Raw genomic sequence first — 21,157 nt, 5'->3', positions numbered from 1 at the left:
AAGTTTTAGCTCTGTGGAACATACTTTGTGATGAAGTATCGGATTATGCAAAGATCTGAGTAAAAACATCATGAACACAAAAAAGAATTGCTCCCTGTCTTAGGCATAATTTGAATCTTTTTCTAGAAGTAGAAGTGTCCGTTGTCAACTCTATGCTCACATGAGGCTCAGGTTTTTAGACACAGTAATTATCAAGCATGCTGTTTGAACAGCTTGTTTGAGGACTGATATTTAGATATCTAAATCAAGTAGTTATTCTTGGAAAATACCCATAGCAGAAGAAGGGATAATAATCATTTTTGTATATTATCATTCCCTTTCACCTGTCTTAACTGAATAAAGCTATATCAGGCTGTTGATTGCAACTGGGACACATTAGGCTGACAGAAGTTATTATTACTTTTAAAACCTTATACATATGCAAATAGTGCATGACATTACCTCCAGAATGTGTAATGGCTGGTGGCGATAGGTGGGATGATGTTATGTGTGGTGATGGTATGTATATTTTATATTTAAACAGTCGATACAGTTTAGCAGGAATCCGAATGTCTTGGAAGTTGAAGTGAAGGAACAGTGCAGGCCCAGGCTTCTCCCATTGGAAAGCCATACTCCCTACAGGTCATAGTCGAAGGCTGAATCAGCAGCCTGCAAAATGTTATTGGAAGGTCCAAAATAAAAACAGAATCTCCAGAATTTCAGATTACCAAACGGAGATTCCAGATTTTTTAGATATGCATATAATTGTGCTTGCATTCCTTTACTCTAAGGAAAGGTAATTTACATGATGCCCCTGTTTCTTCCACGAATGTGCTTCACCTGGGATAAGCTAGAAGTCTTAGCTGTCCCATCACTCTCCTCTGCCAGGCAACAGGATGTCTGGCAGGCAAAGGCAAAACTGCTTGGTCCTCTATAATTCTTGGGTGCTAGTCTCAAGACATATGCTTTTACTTAACTGTCCACTTGCTCTGTAACACAGCTTCCTCGTGCTTAGTAGTTTTTCCGGATCTTGCCAGAAGGTGACTGATATAGGATAGCATAACCCCAAGAATGTCTCTTCCTTATTTTAAAAGGCCAGCATATCTCATTTTAGGAACATTCACATGTCTTCCTAATTTTAAATGAATTTTAAAATAATCTTTTATTCGCCTTTCTTGGCTATTTCAACAATAGCTTATAAAGCCTCCACTAAAGAACCAATTCCCAGTTTCCTAACCACACAGGCATTAAGATGTAGTATTTGACCACAGACTGTTCAAAATCAAAGTGAATAAATTATATACTGGGTAGTAGAGAAGAAATGTCAGTCGTGCTTCACAGATGTGGAACTAAGGGCAGTTAAGTGGTTAACTCAGAAAGCCTGTGGCAAAATTGATAATTGAATGTGCTCTTTCCAAACTCCAGGCCAATGCCTTAAACAAAATTTCTGCCTTACTCCAAAATACTAGTGCTTTAATTCAGTTTTATCTTAGGATTCCATCTCACAAAGATGAAGCAGCTTTCACATACTTGTAATGAAAGTAAATTTACAACACAAGATCAATTTTTTTAACGTTGTTATTGCAGTTTTGCTGTTTGCTTCATCAGTTTTTTTTAGAATTAAATGGCCTATTTCAATAATCAATTAAATGTTTATTGTTGCCCCTTGACTCATCTGCTATGCTAAAGGACATGCAAAAGAGAGAGGACACAATGTTGTATACAGACGCAACAAATGGTCATAACTATTGTCTGTACCAAGCATTTAGAAAGGAATGAAAAATGGGGGAAGTTGTAACTTATTATCTCAATTGTATTTACAAAATCATGAGCTCAAGTAGATGAGGAATTGCAGTCATTACCTGGGAACCTAATGGCCCATGAAACCAAGTGCCAAGGTTAAACATGCTGTCTAAACAACAGCGTTTCATTATCTATTACATCAGATTTGTTCAAAGAATAGGAATACAGTTTATGTGAATTGTGTGTTCATCAAAAGGCAGTTGCTAGCAGAAAGCAAGGGTGTATAGTTCCCATTGCAACCCATACTGATAAACATCTAGTCTGCCTTTTGGGGACAATTTAAATGTCTACTGAAACACATACACATGCGCTGGGGAGACTAAATTATTTCAGTTCATTTCACATGTCCCACCAACAGCAATTTTATTTCATTAAGAGTGTGGACAGGCCCTAGAGATCTGGAATGAGCTTCAATTTATAGCTCAAGGTGTTCTTCAAAACTTATGCATAAAAATGGGACAGAACAGAATCAAAAAAAGAAGAAATTAAGTACAAAGAAGGATTAATGTGGAAGAAAGCAACAACACTATCAAGAACAACAATACCCACATCACTTATAATTTTTACAGAATGTTAGAAAAACATTGCGTGCCTATAATTCTGTAACAGAGTAAAGATCACGAGCCTATTGTGCAAGATGCAGCACAGACATCTCCCTGTAGCACTTTTGTGTTCGTTTGTTTGTCTGTTTTTCTCCCTCCAGTTTTGCCGTAATCTCCTATGGCCAGACTACCATCTGTCTGATGGTCTGTCCTTCATGGGGCTACTCAGGACAACATACTTTTAAATGCAAGTTAGTTTTGGAGGAGGAGATGAACCCAGGTAACACAGTGAAATGTGGCCTGCTGGGCAATGAGTCAGAAAAAGGCTTGTGTCCTTGATTTAACTGAGAGCTCAGCACTACCTGGCTAGTGTGGTCCCTCTGTACAGGGCTGAATTTCACCCTCGCAGAAGAATTTGCATAGCAGGATGCACCACTGCTAGAGCATCAGACTATTCCATCTGTTTGCATTTCTACCTGCCCTGTCTGAAATTTATCTCATTTGCCAGTTGGAACAAACAACTCTGATTTCATTATTGCCAAATGAAAACATACGTTTGAGCTTAAAAGAGGGAGACAAACTGATATCCAGCTGAACCCTGACTTTGTAAGGTTTGCGAGACTAGATGGGAGAACTTATGAAATATGTTTGTGACTGGTCATTCTGCGGCATCTGTTTCGTGTGACTGCTACTGCATTTTCAATCTTGTTTCTGCTGCTTCCAGCTAGAGAATAAATCTGTGCCAATGCAGAGGAGATATCATGGATAATGTTATATTTCTATAAGCCACATGATCTAAATGGGACCTAAAAATTATCTAGGGAAGTAAGAAGTCTCTTACTTTTTGGCATAGCAGTGGAAGTTTAAAGATACTATTAACGTAACAGAAATAACTGACAAAACTCAAATTGTCAGGACAGATCTCAGCTGGCCTATGTTTGATTCAGTGGGCTAATGCCAAATTTACAGCAGTTTAAAAGTCTGGCCCATGATGCAAATGAACAAAATAAAACTGCAAACCAGGAGAATAATGCTACCTCTATTTAGTGAGTATATTTGTTTTAATATTAAAGACAGTTAAAGAACACTTTTTACAGGAGAAACTGTGATTCACAAAGAGGTCAGTATAATGATCACTCTCCTTGAAATTCTGAAATGAGAGTTTGATCTAACATGTTGATTCACAGTTAAGAACAAAATTGGGACAGTTTGAGTGAATGAGTCCAGGTCACGGCTCACAATTTTGAGGGTTTCTCTCCTTGTGCTCAGCTTTCTAATTGTGAAATCCCTCACACGCATACTTGTTCTCAATGGAAGAATAGACTGAAGTGCTAAGCAATTGTTTTTAAAGATCATCAGCTGACAGGATAGCATTCACTTAAGATCAACAGGCTTGGAAAGAAATAGTCAAGAATATAAGCAAACAACATATCAATTGCCATCAGCAAATGCTTTAAGAAGAAATCTGCAAGCATCTCAAAATAAATACAAATGAATCACCTTCTTATGATTTCCCTTTCAAAGATGCAGGCAAATCGTTATGGTTATTGTGATTGTTTCTGTAATTGATCTAGTTAAGATTGTACAGGGGAATGTATGCATGGGTTTAAATCAACTACTAAAGAGGCTTGATTAACGTACTAAATTTGTCAAAGCTAGTTTGAAGGCTGAGGGCAGCATCTTTGCCAAGACAGTGCTGTGACACAGAGTTGCTCTGCCTCTTGCTTTTCATGGAAAAGGCCAGAGTTGACACAACCCCCAAAAGCATGCAATACTAAGCCAATGAAAAACATGCTGGATAAGGATCCTCTCCATTAACTCTCCTCCAGCAATGTACCACCTGCCCTTCTGCAGTGAAGCTTCTCCCAAAAGACGACAGTGGTGCCCGCGAGTGTGGTGTCCCCAGGACAGTGACTCTCTCAGGCACCAAGGGGAGCAGGCTCTATCCCACACATTCACAAGAGTGAACCTAGCTTTATGTTGCAATAATCCGGAGCGTGAAAACTGCCATTTGGAATCTGAACTGAGGCCCATCAAATCCCATAATTTTTAGTGAAAACTCTAAGAATCCTGAGAGGTAACATGGGTACAATCTGCCCCTCTCTTCCCTTATTTATGCTACTTATGCTTAGCAAATGTGCAAATAAAGGACTGGATATCTAAGTCCCTGGCCTATGGTTCCACCATCTAATTATTTATCATGAGGAAAAATATGAGCTTCATTATTTCAAAATTTTCCAACTTCTAGCTATGTGGAAAGTCTTCCCTTCTTTATGTTGTGGGACAGAGGAAACAGAAGTTCTCAAGCAGCCTGCTTTCTTTGATTTTCCTCACTAGTTCATAGAAAGGATTTCACATATCTATCTTATTTTTCTTCTCATTTCCATAGTAAATAATCCCCCACTTTTAATCTCTCCTTTTAGGAAGAATTTTCCTTATTTCCAGTTATTTTCCTCATCTGTCTCTGCATCTCTGATGGTCTGAATCCAGGGAAACTGGCACTACTTACATACATAAGAGCATTGTAATATTTCCATATTATGCATTATCCCATTACTTACATATCTGACAACTCAGCAGAATGTTAAGCTGCGTTCAACAGTGTGCAAGTCCCTTTCCTGCATCTCAGTACAATTTGCTTTCTTAAGTTAGCTGTATTGATTTTCTTTTACTCAGTTACATGTTAGTATGTTCATCAACTGTAAGCTTCACCCATTGAACACTGAAGTTTCTCTTGTCCCCTCAGGGGAAAGGAGGGTATTTGTGTCATCAGCTTAAGGTTAATTCACATACTTAAAAGACAGTTCAGAAGGTCAGAGTTAATATTAATGTCTCCTCTATGCAGGCAAGAAAGATAAGTAAATTCCCCACCTGGTTGTTATTCAGGACAGACCAGTAAAACATCTTAAGTAGCTAACATCCTAAAGAACTTTGTATCAGATGCATACTGTGCTACCTCTTTCCCATTTTTCCAGATTAACACATACTTTAAATATAGAAATTAACATAGAATTAATTGTGCCTCTTGTATGGCTCTTAGGTAGTTTTCAATCCTAAGCTTTCTTTTACTTCTCTGTCTCTAGAAGCTGATTTCCTTCTGTAGCTTCATTTCGAAGAATTTAGTCAAAGGTTCTTGCATATCTAAATAAATGTTGCTAGTTATTTTCCCTTCTTGAAAAGATTTGATGGATACATTCAAACGTCCTTTAGAATTTTGACAGGATAGATGGTTTAGCCATAACTGTAGAAAACGTTAGAAGAGAAACTGGTTGATTTTTAGAGTCATATGGTGATGTTTTTAAATAAAAATGGGTGCTCAGTATTTGGGGAGAGGAGTTGTTTGTTTTTTAATGAAATTCTCATTGAGTCAAGCAAAACAAACAACATCATTTTAAATGATCAGGCATATGATTTGCACTATTTGGTGTGCATGGGATTTGGGGGAGAAAGGAGGAGAGCATAAGCTGCAAAAGGGAAAAATTCTGGAAAAGCACCAATTGAATCGCTGTGAATGCACCTAGGTAGCATGCTGTGCTAAGGCCATTCTAGGATGCAGTCATTTCAACAGAGAGTCTAGTGTCGTGAGAATAAGCCTGCAAGGATGATCTTAACCATTCCACAATACATGAAATACAGTTTGAAAGCTTTTGGGTAACTCCAGGGGATTTAATGGAAACAACACAAAAGTCTGCTTGTGAAGAACTGGAAAGCATTTCTAAAAAGCGAGGGGTCAGAATTTTCTCATTATTACTTTAATTCAGTGGATTACTCTACTAGCTCAGTTACAACACTATATATTGCTGATCAGGAAATCAGCAAGTCTGTTGGCATTTTGTAAGCGTGGCTAGCCGTGATGCATGTAACTTGATGACTAGAAAACAAGTTTTGTTGGTTTGGGTTTATTAATTTTTACTTTTCTTCAGGGCTTGCAAGGATATATCATAATATGATATATAAAGAGGATTTTTCTTCTCTCATTACAACACCAAACATTGCCTTTATATAACAAACATTACAAAGAATCAGAGCAAGTCCACATTCAAAGCCTTCAGTCCTACCTCTGAGATTAGCTAGGAATCAAAGTTTTTTTGCACCTGGTACATTCAAGGACTATGTGCAAGCCCAGGGAATGAAACTCTTGTATAGTTTTTGATCAGTGGCCCTTTCTCCACTGAAAGAAGAATGACTATCGTTACTTTTAAGTTTATTATGATAGCTATTTCTGGTGGTGATTCCAGTACATTAAATGCTATGAAACATAAACCAGCCCCATTATATTCAAGGAGCAGCCAATTCATACAACAGCTGGGAATGAGATCAAAGCAGTTCTTTCTGTTTGAACAGCTGAATCACAGAATGCACATATCATATGCTGGCTGCTGACACAGCACTGTGTAGCAAACAGCAGTCTGAGAATAGAAGAATGTTACAATGCACAGGTTTTAGGAAAGGATGTACTCATGCAGGGTAGCACAGTCATATTCATTCACTATAAACTGAATGAGTGTCAAGAAAGCTGCATTGCAATGACAGATTTCCACTGGAGTACCGATGTAATTTGAGTACCTAGACAGTCTGAGGATGTGACTCGTGATGCTCCCATGGTCTCTGCTCTAGAATACAGTATATTTGAGGCTTCGGATTTGTTAGTGCTGTCTGACGCCAATGAAGAGGAAACTATGAAAATGACAAGTTTCAGTTTCTTCGTTTGGAGTGCTCACGGTGGTCATTTTAGGTGATTTTTTATGTTCTGCTCATTTCAAAAGCTAGTCTGGCCATATGAAGCTTCTAATTCCGTCAGGAGCCTTGTTCAAAATTATAAGGAGACTATAAAGAGAAATGCAAGCCCAAGCAGTTGTAATTTCCTTTCCTTTAGCAAGTTCAGAGGTGTAGCTGTAGTTATTAATAACACAGAGAGCATTCGAAGAGGCCTGTAGTATGCTTTTCCTACACAGAATTGTCCCTTTTCTTTTCACAGAAGTGCCTGCAAATGATGAAGAGTCTCAAGAGGTGTAAGGGGAATAGAATCAATCCCCAGTTTCCTGAACTGAAAAACTGTCAACCCAAATTGCTTCACGTTACGGCTCTGAAAGACAGGTGGATAAAAACTATTATCTCCATCGTATGGGTGCAAAGGTGAACTGGGGATTTGTTATATTTCTCTGAAGTCACAGAGCAAAAGAGACAGACGCCCAGGAATTCTTGCCTTCCAGCACTATACTGTATTGCTAGTCCACGCTTAGCATGAAATAAGAGAGAAGAATGCACTGCAATTAAGGTTGTTTGATTTGGCAAGAACCAGCTCTTAAACAGCAAGCTCTTGAGGAAGCAGGGAGAGGGCGGCCACAGAGCCTTTGCCTTCTTTGCTGTAGAGACAAAAGACTGAGTTTCATTAACAGTTAGACCTACAAAAGTTCAAAAATAATTACTATGTAAAATGCATTTGTGTTAGAAGCAATTATTTAATAATCCTGAAACAAATCTTACTGACTAAATTGGAAGTTTTGCCAGGGAGAGTGGGGGCGGGGGGGAGGGGAGTGGGGAAAAAAAAAAAGTATTTCAGCACTGTGTCCCTGTACATATATTCCTTCTACTCAGATGGTTCCCACCCCCATTTTACTGAATGCAGAGAGGTTATAGGCCAATTTAACACCTACTGCTCAAGTTCAAGTCTAGTCACAAGGTGTTAGCATTCAAACCCTGCACAGACCTTTTGTTTGCTCCCTACCTCCATCTCTGCTTCTTCATTATCCAGTTCATTTAGCTGGACTGGTAACGTGTATCCCATCATGCCGGCAGTGCCAGCATACCTACTCTTCCCTCCCCTACTGCAGCTTTTTTTGTTCTAGTGAAAGATGACTGTTTTCAGTGCTCACACCTCCTACTTGAAGGAACCAGGGGCAGTACAACACATTCAAATAGATCCTCTTCCAAAAGCCTCTTGCCACCCCATGCTGCTGCTGCAGGAGATGGGCAGTGGAAGGTAGAGCCCTGTTCCCCCTTTCCACATTCACCCACTGAATTGTGTAGCCCAGCTGTGAGACAGAGAGAGGAATGAACCTATGCGGAGTTCAAACCCTTCTTAAAAGCCCATCTGCCAGAGGACAGGCTCAGCCACACGCATACTCCCCATTCTAGCCTTAGGCAATGCTCTTCTCTCCCTCCCTGTTAACACCACCACCCTGCACCCATAACCTTTGGCATAAAAGTTTTCTCTTGGTCCTCTCCTGCTTGGAAATGTCCATCTTTGGGGCCCTTTTTCTTCAAAGACAACAAATTCTGTATACTGACAGATCCAAAAATCTTCTTGGTCCATTATCACCCCAAGATGAATCCTCCAACAGATGCCAATAGACAGATACTAGTTTACTTTTTCCTTTTCTCTTCAGATAGACCTGCCTTTCTGATGTGAATTTAAAAAGGAAAGAGGCTGCTCTGGGAGAGCATGGAGTATTTGACAGCTTAACTGGTTCAGAACTCATGGCACAGACATGATGGGCATCATAAATGAAGGAAAGGCACCAGTGAGGATGGAAAAGTGGAGAAGAGACAATATAGGGATAAAAACTCAAGTATAGCCACTACCTGTACTAAAATGCCTAGCATTTTTAAGAGGTACAAAACTACATTGTCTGAGCACTTTAACTGAAATACTGTTTTATATTAAAAACATATTTCATCCCTTCTTTGGAACCACGGACTTTGAAATAAATGAGTCTTTTATTACCAAGTTGGCTTCATGTTATACCAAATTAACTTTCATTAGTTTAATTACCCATAATGTATTCAGCTTAAAAGAAAACGGCATTGATTTTGCCTAGCACAGCAATTCAGAAGTTCTCATAGGAAAGTACTGCTTAACACGGAGAGAGTTTATAATTTTTTAATGGTGAAACTAATTACTCTTGGTAATAATACTGAGACTAATTCTGGCAGTGTTGGACAGGATTAAATCCACCTGATTTAGACATTTCTGTGAAGTGCTAAAGATAGAAGGTAATCACATTTCTAATTCTCCCACATTTGACCCTCCCCTATTTCCCCTCTTTCTCTGCACTGAATACTTAGGGTGCCTGTAGTGACTCTACTCCCCTTCATTCCTAACTTCAGTTAATTATAAGGTTCTAGTCTTCAAATCTCATTATGCTCAAAACAAATTAAGTTGTGGAAAATGTCACCACAGGATGTTGTGGAGGCCTAATATAAATTTATGGTGGACAGGTGCCTTTTGAGATATGGGGACCTGGATGATTTCCAGGGAAATAACTCCATATAATTTGCCCCACTTTTTCTTTTTTGGATAAGCATACACTTCAAGCCTCCCTGCTTCCTATGCATTAGCCTTGGTCTGCTGTATTCAGAGGGGAACCCATTAACTTCGCTGCTGTGTGATGTGGTTGACACTCTTTCAATATTAATTCCTTGGTGTGTCATATATTGCATAATAATAATAACTAATGTGCTCTAAGATCCCAGATATTTGCATTCACCATTATTCTATTAGACAAGCAAAAACTATATATGCATTAAGGTGATTTAAATATTAAGAGTATTAAAATAATTAAAACATATACATCCATTACAATCATAATTGATTTGAAAAAAATCAGTTTGTTTTTGTGTGGAGCTTGTTGGATGACTGCATCTACAGTGAAATGCCAAAATACAGTCTTATTATTCTTCCCTCCAGAGACTGAGAAACAAAGCAAAAGTCAATCATTTCAACCACACTGAACAATCATGCTGAGCTGTACCAGGACAAAATCACTTTGTGGTTACAGGAATTCTGAGCCCGACCCACAGTACACATTGAGCTGGTCCCTGTGGAAAGATGAGCACTGATCAAAAGTGCTGATTTCATGATCACAGAGGAAACAGAGTCCTCACAGTAAAGAACTGTGCAAGCATTAGTAATGTGTCAAGGATTGCCCTAGAATATCACTGGGCCATGGAAGTTCCTTCACATGCAAAAGGACACCCTTCCTCCCTTCAAAATCAAATACAGTGCTTAAACAGAGATAGTTAAAATAACTGAACATAGTTTTGGGGTGTTTCAAGATATTTAAATTGTAAATAAGAAACATTGAAAAGTTTTGAGTAGTTCTATGCTAAAGCAGGCACTAACTATTAAACATCTATCATGCCTTTGATTTCCATCCACTAGAGTTAAGTATATGCCCCATTTCTCTGCTGGGTTAAGTTCAAAAGTAGAGGTCAGTGACTAGAAGAAAATCACAGAAGATTCAAATCAAAGTTCAAAGAGCTGAGAGATACGAACAATCAAGGCAAGCTTTTTCTAGTGTCTCACAGGTAGGCAAACGTCTGGAAGGGGACACATCTGCAGACATGAGAATTACAACTGATTCCAAACAGTTCACATCCGTGACCCACAAATATGTTCTCCAGAGTTACTGATTGAAAGTAAATTTTTGTTATCCAGTGAAGGACAAGAGGGATCCTTTCTTGTTACCATAAAGAAATGCTGAGTGAACTCTATGTTTACTGCTGTACTGCTTGAAAAATTAAAGTTTTTGAGCTTTATGGTCTTCAGAAGGATCACATTCAAGCCTGGTTGTATCAAGAAAAAGGACTGTATAAGTTCACTAGTAAATTTATTTTATATTCTTTTAAGTAGCAATGTCTTAGATTGCATTCTGCATATTTTTAATTTAAATGTTAATTAAGGTGCATTGAAAACATTCCATCAGAACTTATTGTGTTCAAAACACACCATTTAATAAATTCCAAAATATTGTATTAGACCTTTTTAAACCTTTTTGTAGGATAATAGGATGATTGAAATAGCTATCACTCAAAGTAAATATAAATCACAGCCCACAAAGTAAATATAAATCACAGCCCAACTAATGATAAACATTATGATAAAACAATACATTTTTCTAGGTGAATCCCCTAATGAAGTGCTGCTTTTTTAAAGCATACACTGGAAAAAAAGTGCTGGTGACTTGAGATTCAGCACAGTCCTGAACTAAAGATAAGGTTATTCTAATCATTCAGGTTTTAAAGTGGCTTATATTTTACAAAAATTTTATTCAGGTAATGGCTATGCTTTTCCTGAGCCACAATAGCTGAAACATCAAATTCTAAAGGCACTTCACACTCCTGAGATGAGCTCCCCAACAGACCCTTCAAATGTGTGTAGGTGGACTCCACAGCCGGAGGGCATTTTGTTTGTTTGTTTAAAGCAAGTATATACCTCTTCCTCATACTTCTGTTTCTGATTTGCAACTTGGTCCCTCATTAAGGACTGATTTGAACAGCTCCTCCTCAGTAACATGCTATGGTGGTGGTTGTATGTGCAGGTAGGGGAAGATGGAAGAGAAAACAGTGAGCAGATAAAACAAAGCATATAACATTGTAAAAGACTTATAGTTGAAGACTGTACAGAATTACAATTTGAAACAATGACTTCCACCAAGAAGAGTTTATTTCCATTCTTCCTTTTCCAGTCTTTTTTAACAGTAGCTGTGCTTTGAGTCTATGCCTTCAGTATGTCTTCCAGTTTTAGCGTGCAAGTCACTGCCACAAGCCAATCAGGTGGCTACTGACCACATGCATTCTTAAAAAAAAAAAAAAAAAAAAAGAGATGCCCACATGTATTTTAGTTAGATTTGGCATTTAAGTCTTCCTTGCAGAATGCTGAGCTTTTGAAAGGGCATTAGCAAAGCATTTCAGCAGTAAGATTTGTGTGTGAAAATGCAGCATATCACTACCGTTTATCCTCTTGGGCTATATTTGTCGTTGCTGCGTCAGACTAATCAGTGGCTAGCCATGGATGCGAGGACTACTTACATAAGGAATGCTGAGCAGAAGGATCATCAGGCATCCAAACATCTCTGCTGTTGAGCTCCTCTGAAGCCTCTGAGGAGTGGACTGGCATCCTCTCCAGGGGTCTGTGCTCCAGTGGAACAGGGGAGCAGGAGCAGAAGTTCTGGAAGTTGTCTATAGTACAAAAGGAGCCTTTAAGTTGATAAAATATTCTATACAGAAAGGAATTCAATTTTAATATTTAAAATTATCAGCATTCAGCCATTTCTTCAGTACCCTATCACGATAGAGACATGCATATTATTTCTTATAGAAGAACCCTGAGAAAATGTAATTGGTTTCTTTTCTCCAGCCTGCAATGTGATGGGTTGTTATGAAACCATGATTTACCCATGAGGTGATATTTATTACCACTCAGAGAAACTGAGGTAATTTTATCTAATTGAAACACCTGATTTCTAACAGTCTTAAACACAAGAAAGTAGAACTAGTTAAGAAATGCCTTCTTTCTCTATTAGCAGACTCCAAGCCTTTGGCAAAAATTATTAATTTGCCAGTCAGTATTGATTTTGAAAGTCAGTTCACTACCAGATTTATAAAAGCCTGTAATCAAACTTTTACTCAGCACCATGTTTCATTGGTGACATGATATAATCCATTTTCTGTGTGTTAAAATTAGGGTAAGCTCTTTTCAGTGTTGAAATGTCAACCGTGCAGCCTGACACATGTTTTGATTGAGTTCGGACATCCTGTTGGGCTGTCTGAGAAACTGACTTTTAAAATGGAGCTTATGAAGATCTTTTGGTACATTTATCTTTGCAATTGTTCCTTTCTTCTGCTCACACAGCATGCTCCAAAGTGATTTTTTTTCCCCAAGTTCATAAAATGCAACTAACTAAACATACTTCTATGTAAAATTTAAAAATAATATCCATAATTAGATAAAAATCAAATAAAAACCTGCCAAAGAATGTTCTACCATAAGTTCCATTAGACATCATAAAAGAGTAGAACAGCAAGACAGATTAGAAAAAAGATAAAGCACAAAGGGACAAGGAACAAGGAACTGAAGAAGGAGAGCTGAATATGAGATGAGGCAACAAATTGTAACAGAATTGAAGGACAAAGACTAGAAAGGATATAGAAAGGAAAAAGGAAGACTGAACAGAGAAACTGTTATTGTTCAAGCCAGAAGATAAAAGGAAAGGCAGGGAGAAGAGGGATTTTTTGAATTCTGTTCTTGTTTTTGAATGCTGTTCTGCAGTAACTGTTTGGGCCACCTGTGTTTCCTCAAAAAATGGATTTACTGGTTAGCCCTTAGTCCGTTGTTATGCCTTACTTTGTAAGAGTAACTGTAGATGGCTGAGAATTATGGGAAAAAAATTTACATTTTAAAATTGTAGGATTGTCAGGAGTACAATTTTTCTTTAGAAATTTTCACCAAATTGAAAAGTTGTTTTATTAAAAAAACCCTTCTTCCAAAGATTTGAGGTATGTACCCTACTTTCATTCTCACGATTATTTGTTTATTTTGTTCTGGATTAGGATACATTGAATTCTATTTTCCTTTGTCATGCAGAGACCATTCTGCTGTAGAATGATGAGTGACAGAAATTCTATTACCACAAAAAAAGTCATAAAATATTTAACATTCAAAAAAACTGACCTTTCCTCTGCAATGTGTAAGAAAAGGTTTTGCACTACTTTGAAAGGAGATGCAGAAGTAATTGTAACAGAATACCTCTTCCTAGCCTGCAGTACACAAGGACTGGGCTAAGGTTTGGCTGGATGCCTTTCACAAGCCTCTTACTGTCTCATTTGCTTCTGGAGTAAGTTGGGGAAGGTTAGTGCTTGCACTAAACAGAGTCTGCAAAGTTTTTTTTTTTTTTCTCTTCATTATAACACTTTTTTCTCTTCATTATAACACTATAAAGACATTGCAGGAATACAAATAGATTTCAAATAACTCTACTTAAGATATATATATAAGCATGTATATGCTGCTACTTCTTTGACCGGTTTCTGGTCATCCTAAAATATATGACGTAACAGTCACTTTTCCAAAGTTCAAATAATGCTTAGCATAAACAAACTGTGCCTGTGTTATTAGCATCTCTATGAGCTGGAATGGTGTTTTGTTAGCATATCCAACGCCTAGTTTTATGTTACAGGACAATAATCTTATTTTCCAGCCTAATGGAAACTTGTGCATTCAGTTCTTGTTGCCCGAAAGTGAGGAAACAGAATAGTGCTGCTTTTAGTCTGTAAAAATATTTGGTCCAAGCAAGTGGGATTTGCCTGGAGAAAACTGATGAAATGTCTGCACAAAACAAACAAGCCTGAAGAGCTTTTCATCTTTTCGCATTAAGAGATTAATGTTGAAACAAGTTAATTAACACGGGGGCTGACCTCCTGGAAAGCAGCTCTGCTGGGAAGGACCTGGGAATCCTGGTGGACAAGCTGACTATGAGCCAGCAACGTGCCCTTGTGGCCAAGAAGGTCAACAGCATGCTGGGCTGCATTAGACAGAGCGTTGCCAGCAGGTTGAGGGAGGTGATCCTTCCCCTCTGCTCAGCCCTGGTGAGGCCACATCTGCAGTACTGTGTCCTGGTCTGGGCTCCCCAATACAAGAGAGACATGGAGCTACTGGAACAAGTCCAGCAGAGGATTACTAAGATAATTAAAGGTCTGGAGCATCTCTCATATGAGAAAGGCTAAGAGAGCTGGGACTGTTCAGCCTGGGAAGAGAAGATTGAGGGGGGATCTTATCAATGCGTATAAGCATCTGAAGGAAGGATGTAGAGAGGATGGGGACACGTTTCTCAGTGGTGCCCAGTGATAGGACAAGAAGCAACGGGCACAAACTGAAACACAGGAAGGTCCGTCTGAACATAAGGAAGAACTTCTTTACTGTGAGGATGACTGAGCGCTAGAACAGGTTGCTCAGAGAGGTTGTGGAGTCTCCATCTTTGGAGATATTCAAAAGCCGTCTGGACACAATCCTGGGCAACGTGCTGTAGGTGACCTTGCTTGAGCAGGGGGTTGGATCTTTAAAGGTCCCTTCCAACCTCAACCATTCTAGGATAATCAAGTCCTATTATTGTGGCTCTAAGAGTAGGGAGTTTATCCCTCACACAGCCATCTAGCTGCAAGGAGACAGAATTTAGACTTTAACCAGGTATGTCACTGAGCTCCATAACACAGGCTTGAAGCTTAAATATTTATGATTAACAAGTCTTATTTAAATGCTTAGGCATATTAACTAACTCCAAGATACTAAGAATGAAGAGATGTTTTTTTTCCATAAATGCAGAATCCATTCAGTGGATTATTCCAGTAATACAAACAAATACCTCTTACCATTCATATTTGTAATGGTAACATTCAACTGAACTCATTCCTGACACTGTTTATTAAGTCTGCAAGTTATCTTGAATGTTGGAGTGGTATTTTCTTAGAATTTTTCTAAAGTAAAAGCATAACAGTCTGTGACATTGGAAATACTATTCAGTGAAGATGGTTATAAAAGAACTCTGTCACTTTCTCTCTCTGTTTACTTAGAATTATCCAGGGAAAACAAACCTTTACATCTCTGTAGAGAGAATTGTCTTTGCTTTAAGTAAACAAGCAGAATCCCCAGACATGCTGGAATACAAATCTTTGGTTATATTTTAATAAATTTATTTATTTATTTTTTAAACTAGTCAAACGAGTGAAATGGCAGTTTGAAAAAAATGTTAATGTTGTAGCATGACAAAATTCATGCCGTATGCTGAGTAATTACGCCTATCTAATTATTGTCAACATAAATCTAAAGGAACTCCATGGAAACAAAATTACTTACACTGTCTTTCTCTGGCCTAATGGACTGTAACTTATGGCCCACATTGTTTATTACACTAGAATTTACCTTTGATATGCAAAATATTTCAACTGCCAAGATACTTATGCAAGAAAAAAAGGAAGAATCTGAGTTGCTGCCAACACGAACTCTGAATGAAGTGCGTTTTCAGCAAATAGTCTCAACAAGTACCTCCTTGCACCAGCTTTGCTATTCACTGAGAATAAGAGTCTCCCATATTTTCATCAAGTACCAGTTCATCTGAAGCAAGCAGGATAGTATTTACTTAATGGGAGGCTTGAAGAATTTGTATCTTTTTTTTTCTCCCAAATGTGATACATGAAGGCAAGTGAAAATATTTTGACTTTTAACACTGTGCCAGTCTGATGAAGCACATTCTTTACTCCATGCGTAGGCCAGTTCTGCATGACACAACCTGTAACATATGACATTATGCAAAAATAACACAAGTTTAGAAGGCGTTGCATCGATGGCATATAAAGGAAGAAAAATTTATTCAAGGCCATGTATATGCGAGGGGACTCATTATGTTGTAGTCTGGAAAAAACAAAAAACGAATTCCCAACAACTCAAAAACATATGCAGAGATGTCATCATGCTATTTTTACAATGCATGTAAAAAACACCTAATCCAAAAAGATAATGAACTCACCCCCGCAGGCTTGCATATATATTCAGACTAACTTCTATATTCTGAGGCCAAGCCTGGTCTTTTATCATTTTAATCATGTAATCATGTGTGATGAACTAATCTGTTATAACATCTCATTAAATTCCTTGCTGAAACATGTTTACCCTCTTCTTACACCAAATCATTTTTTAATATGAATTAGGAAAGCAAATAAAAACCACACCCAGAATAAACAAAACTTATTTCCTGGTGATTTTATGACCATGATCCACCTCTTTCTTACAAAAGTCCAGAGAGGTACATGATGTTTAACATCAGGTCTCTTGCTCCAAACTAACAACACAATATAGCACAATTTTCCCAACTGGAAAGGCCAGTGTTAAAGTGCAGTTTATGTGAAACTTTTGATCCTGAGATGAAAGATCTCCAAGTGGGGCTAGACACAAATGGGGGAACTACATGCACAGAACCAGAGCCTATATGGCAGCCACAGTGTTGTCCGAAAAGCGGATTCGTTGCCCGGTGTGCAATGAGCCAATAATTACACACTCAGGAGAGACATTTGTTTATTTATTTCAGAGTTGTGCAAGCCTGGGTGCTCAGTGGTTTCCCACAAATCAAGCACACACACCCAACTTTTCAGGTAGCATTTATACAATCAAATTTGCCATATTTGTGACTTCCTTCCTCTTATTTGCCATATTTGTGACTTCCTTCCTCTTTTACACTGATTGGTTAATGATTTCTTCACATTTCCCTGGGTCCCACCCCTGCTTCTCAAGGTCCTGATCAATTAATTAACACTGCCCCAGCTGGGTCAGTAGGTGTTATCTTCCAAGGCCCTGAGGAAGAAGACATAATCCAGACCCCTTAATCATCACTGTTTTAACAGTGAGAGGAAGCTTTTTACTTCCCAAGGTCTTGGCGCCCAAACAGGCCTTATTTCTCAGCCTTGGCATCCTCCCTTCTGGAGAGTGGGGCACAGGAATGCAGACTGCTTGTAACTCCCTTATCTTTCCAGCCTGCACCAGCTCTGAGGCCTTTTCTTAACGAACTAGGAGCGTGGCCTAAGGCTTCAGCAAATTTAGCTACTTATGCTAAGCAAGTGTGCGGCTACTCATGCTAAGCAAATTCTATCTAAGATAGAAGTTATCCAAATCTACCTACTTCAAACATTCTTTCTGAGCTTCTCAGGGTTGTCTTGTAACAATTGCATGAGATAACAAACAGACCAAGGATTTAGATGTATGGAAGCATATGGGTGAAGATAACAAAACTACATGGCTGCTTGGATAAACAGTCTTCCATGATTCAAGAAGTCTGGCTGATTCCATTATGTGTTAATATAGATGGCTGATTATATTCTTAAACAACCTTGAAGGCTTTTTTCTCTGCATACATTCCTCCTTAGTCAACAGTGTCTGTTGTTTTTATGCTAATGCAACAGATGAAGCTCTGATTTAACGCTATTGTCAGCGGGGATACTTGCAAGAACCCAACAATGAAGATTTTAAAGGAAGACACCCCCCCCCCCCCCCCCCCCCCCCGCTGTGTAACTCAAAAGAACAAAATGGGTTCCCATTAATGAGAGATTTCCATTTGTAAGAGAAAGCATAAACATTAAAAGAAGGAAGCTGATTAGATTTCATGATAGAGAAGGGGAAAAAATTGGTAACACTTTGAAACACTTATAAATCCAATTAAAGAAATGAACATCATCTCAGATAATACTCTTCTGTACATGTGAATTTGTGAGGAGTATCTTCACATCTATTTGGCTGAAAATAAATTTATTTTGTGGGGTCTGAAAGTTTAGGAATTTAGTATCCACAATGATCCACATTTTTCACAAAGAAAAAGGGAAAAAATAGTCACACCTTATTTTTGTCCATCTACACTCATTTTATGATCATAGCATGTTTTCTTTGGTTGCAAATCAGCTCTATTGCCATATTAGAGTATTTAGCGACAATCTAGGGTAGCAGTTAGCATCAGTTACACCTAGTTAGCATAGTTATTAGCCCAGGAAGTTTAACAAACTTTTTGCTATAGAAGGAGATGAAATATGATCAAACACCTGTCCCAGATAATGCACAGTTTTGGTGTGCTTAATGAAATATACAGCAAGACCATGCCAACAACCCCTTGATTATCAAGAAGTGTTAAAGCATCCAGAAGTGTTTGAAACAAGCAGACGGTGAGTGCCAAGAACAGCAACAGCAAAGTAGAAAACAATAGTGCAATTTGTCTAGTCATCTACCTGATAGTGTCTACCCAATTCTTAACTAAGGACACTTAAGAATAGTGGGGTAACTGAGAATTTCTGAAAAGACTCTGGGGAGGGAAGCCCCACGACCCCGCATCAGGATACAGGACCATCTCTCCAACCTTGGCGAATCCAGGGAGCAGAGAAGAGACCTGGGCCCCCACAGCCCTGCACCAGGACTATGCATAGCACAGGAACCACCATGCTGACCTCTCTCCATGACTACGCCATCTCCACGGAGAACAGCAAAGTCATTAATTCATAAATTTGCATGTATCTGTGATTAAAGCACTTTGTTATCCAAATGACACCTAGCTACTTGAGAAGACATCCAAGTACTTGGAAAGTCCTATTTTTTCCTTAGGCAAATGCTTTCTGGTTATATGGGTAGGAAAATGTAGTCACCTTTTAGATATGCAAGACAGCAGAAGAAACAATGGCTGAAACTCAACCACCATCACAGCACATCTTCCTAACTGAATGTGTGCAGGGACAAATTTAGATTTAGATTCCACATAGTTTCTAAGACAAGGATTCACAGCACCATAATGTTTTGCCTTGCTATAATTGACAACTTCTCTGTGGAAATGATTTTGCAAGCTCTCTTTACAATAGATTTGTTAGAATGGTTCCATTATGGATAGCTTTGTATACCTGCAATTCAGAACACATGCACTCTAAAAATCATCTGTGTTATATTTCGTAGTTTCTTATAACACATCTTTGATAGTTTCTCAAGCCACATCTAAATGTGTTAACTTTGCACAGCCCAAAGAAAAGCACCACTTTTTGCATACCATCCAATTTCAATACTGCCACAGTCCTGCAAGAGAAAGTAGAAGCATGGAAATATCTCAGCTGACAGATGTGCAAATTTAGGGCCATATCTGGAATTTTTGCAGCTGGCAAAGACTAAAGTCAATTTGAGTTTTACGGGAGTTTGATCTGCATTGGGAATATTGACCCCTAAATACAGGCAGGTGGACATTAGAATGAAAGACAATAAAAATTTAACTGTATGGGTTGATAGTTGCTAGTCTGATAGATTATTTATATCCAGTTTCTTCTGGTCCCCAGACATTTTTCCTGTGTTGTCCAGTTAGATACATTAGCATCCGTAGAGTGTTCAGATAGTTTTCTGCTCTGAAGGAGAAAAAAAAAATTCCACACATGAATCAGCATGTGGCCTTTTCTGCAGAAAAAATATACCAAGGAAATGTAGGTCAAGGATGAAAACTGTAATGGTGAAGATGCATTGAAAATAAAACTCAAGTGCTATCCAACAAGTGCTTGTTTCAAAGCTAGAGCCTTGGCTGTGAAGGTCTCCATAGACATGGGAGCTGCTGGAAGAGCTCTGCACCATTTGTTGTACTAGACACCAGTCTGAGAGAATGGTGCTGTGCTATCTGGTGAGGCAGAAATCATGACTTAATCTTCACTGTGATTCTCAAGGTATGCTGGGGGGTTGAAATCATTCTGGAGCTAGCAGTTGGCAACATCTACATTCTGTATCCACTGCATAGACAGCATTTCAGGAGGAGAAAGGTACAACACCTCTTTTCTCTCCCTTCCCACACCAGGGCCAGATGTCCCCACAGGAAGAGAAAGCTAAAGCTGTTATGGAACCTATATGCCTACAAAATTGAGTGGATTCAAACTCTAAATCTGGCAGTTTATATACTAAATCATGTCCAGCCTTTATCAGCCAAATGGAAACTAGGCCCTCAGAAAAACAATGGAAATGAAGATCTTCAACTGTTGTTCAAAAAAATGAATGCACTAGCAGACAGGTTGGAATTTTAACTCTGCCTAAAGCCAAAGGTGTGAACAAAAACTGTTCTGCAAGAAAAGCAACCCCTTCTTCTCTTGCACCTACACTGTCTGTGTAAGAAAAAAATGAAGTGAAAAAGAGCATTTAGGCAGCCACAAACCTACACATCAGTGCTGAGGACAGCAACAAGTCATCATATTACTCAACAGGGATTAATTTATCCGACTTATCCATTGATGGTAACAAATTTGGAAGCTGTGGATGCTAAGATATGAAGTTATGATGCCACCTCAACAGTGAAGTAAACATTTAAATTGTTTGAATTCTAAAAAGGCAGAGGCACAGCGGTGTGCCGGTTATAATGTATGACATTCAACAGTGTGAATGGTATTGTAGTGTGCACATACCTAATCACTGTTTGATTAGATACAGAGTATTTACAGGGCAGTGAGCCAATTTCATAGTCCCACTGGATTATTAAGGGGAAAAAAAGGTGGGGGGAGGGAAATGGGAT

Source organism: Dromaius novaehollandiae, chromosome 1 (assembly GCF_036370855.1).
Source record: "Dromaius novaehollandiae isolate bDroNov1 chromosome 1, bDroNov1.hap1, whole genome shotgun sequence".
Taxonomy (NCBI): Eukaryota; Metazoa; Chordata; class Aves; order Casuariiformes; family Dromaiidae; genus Dromaius; species Dromaius novaehollandiae.
This window is presented reverse-complemented; position numbering follows the sequence as displayed.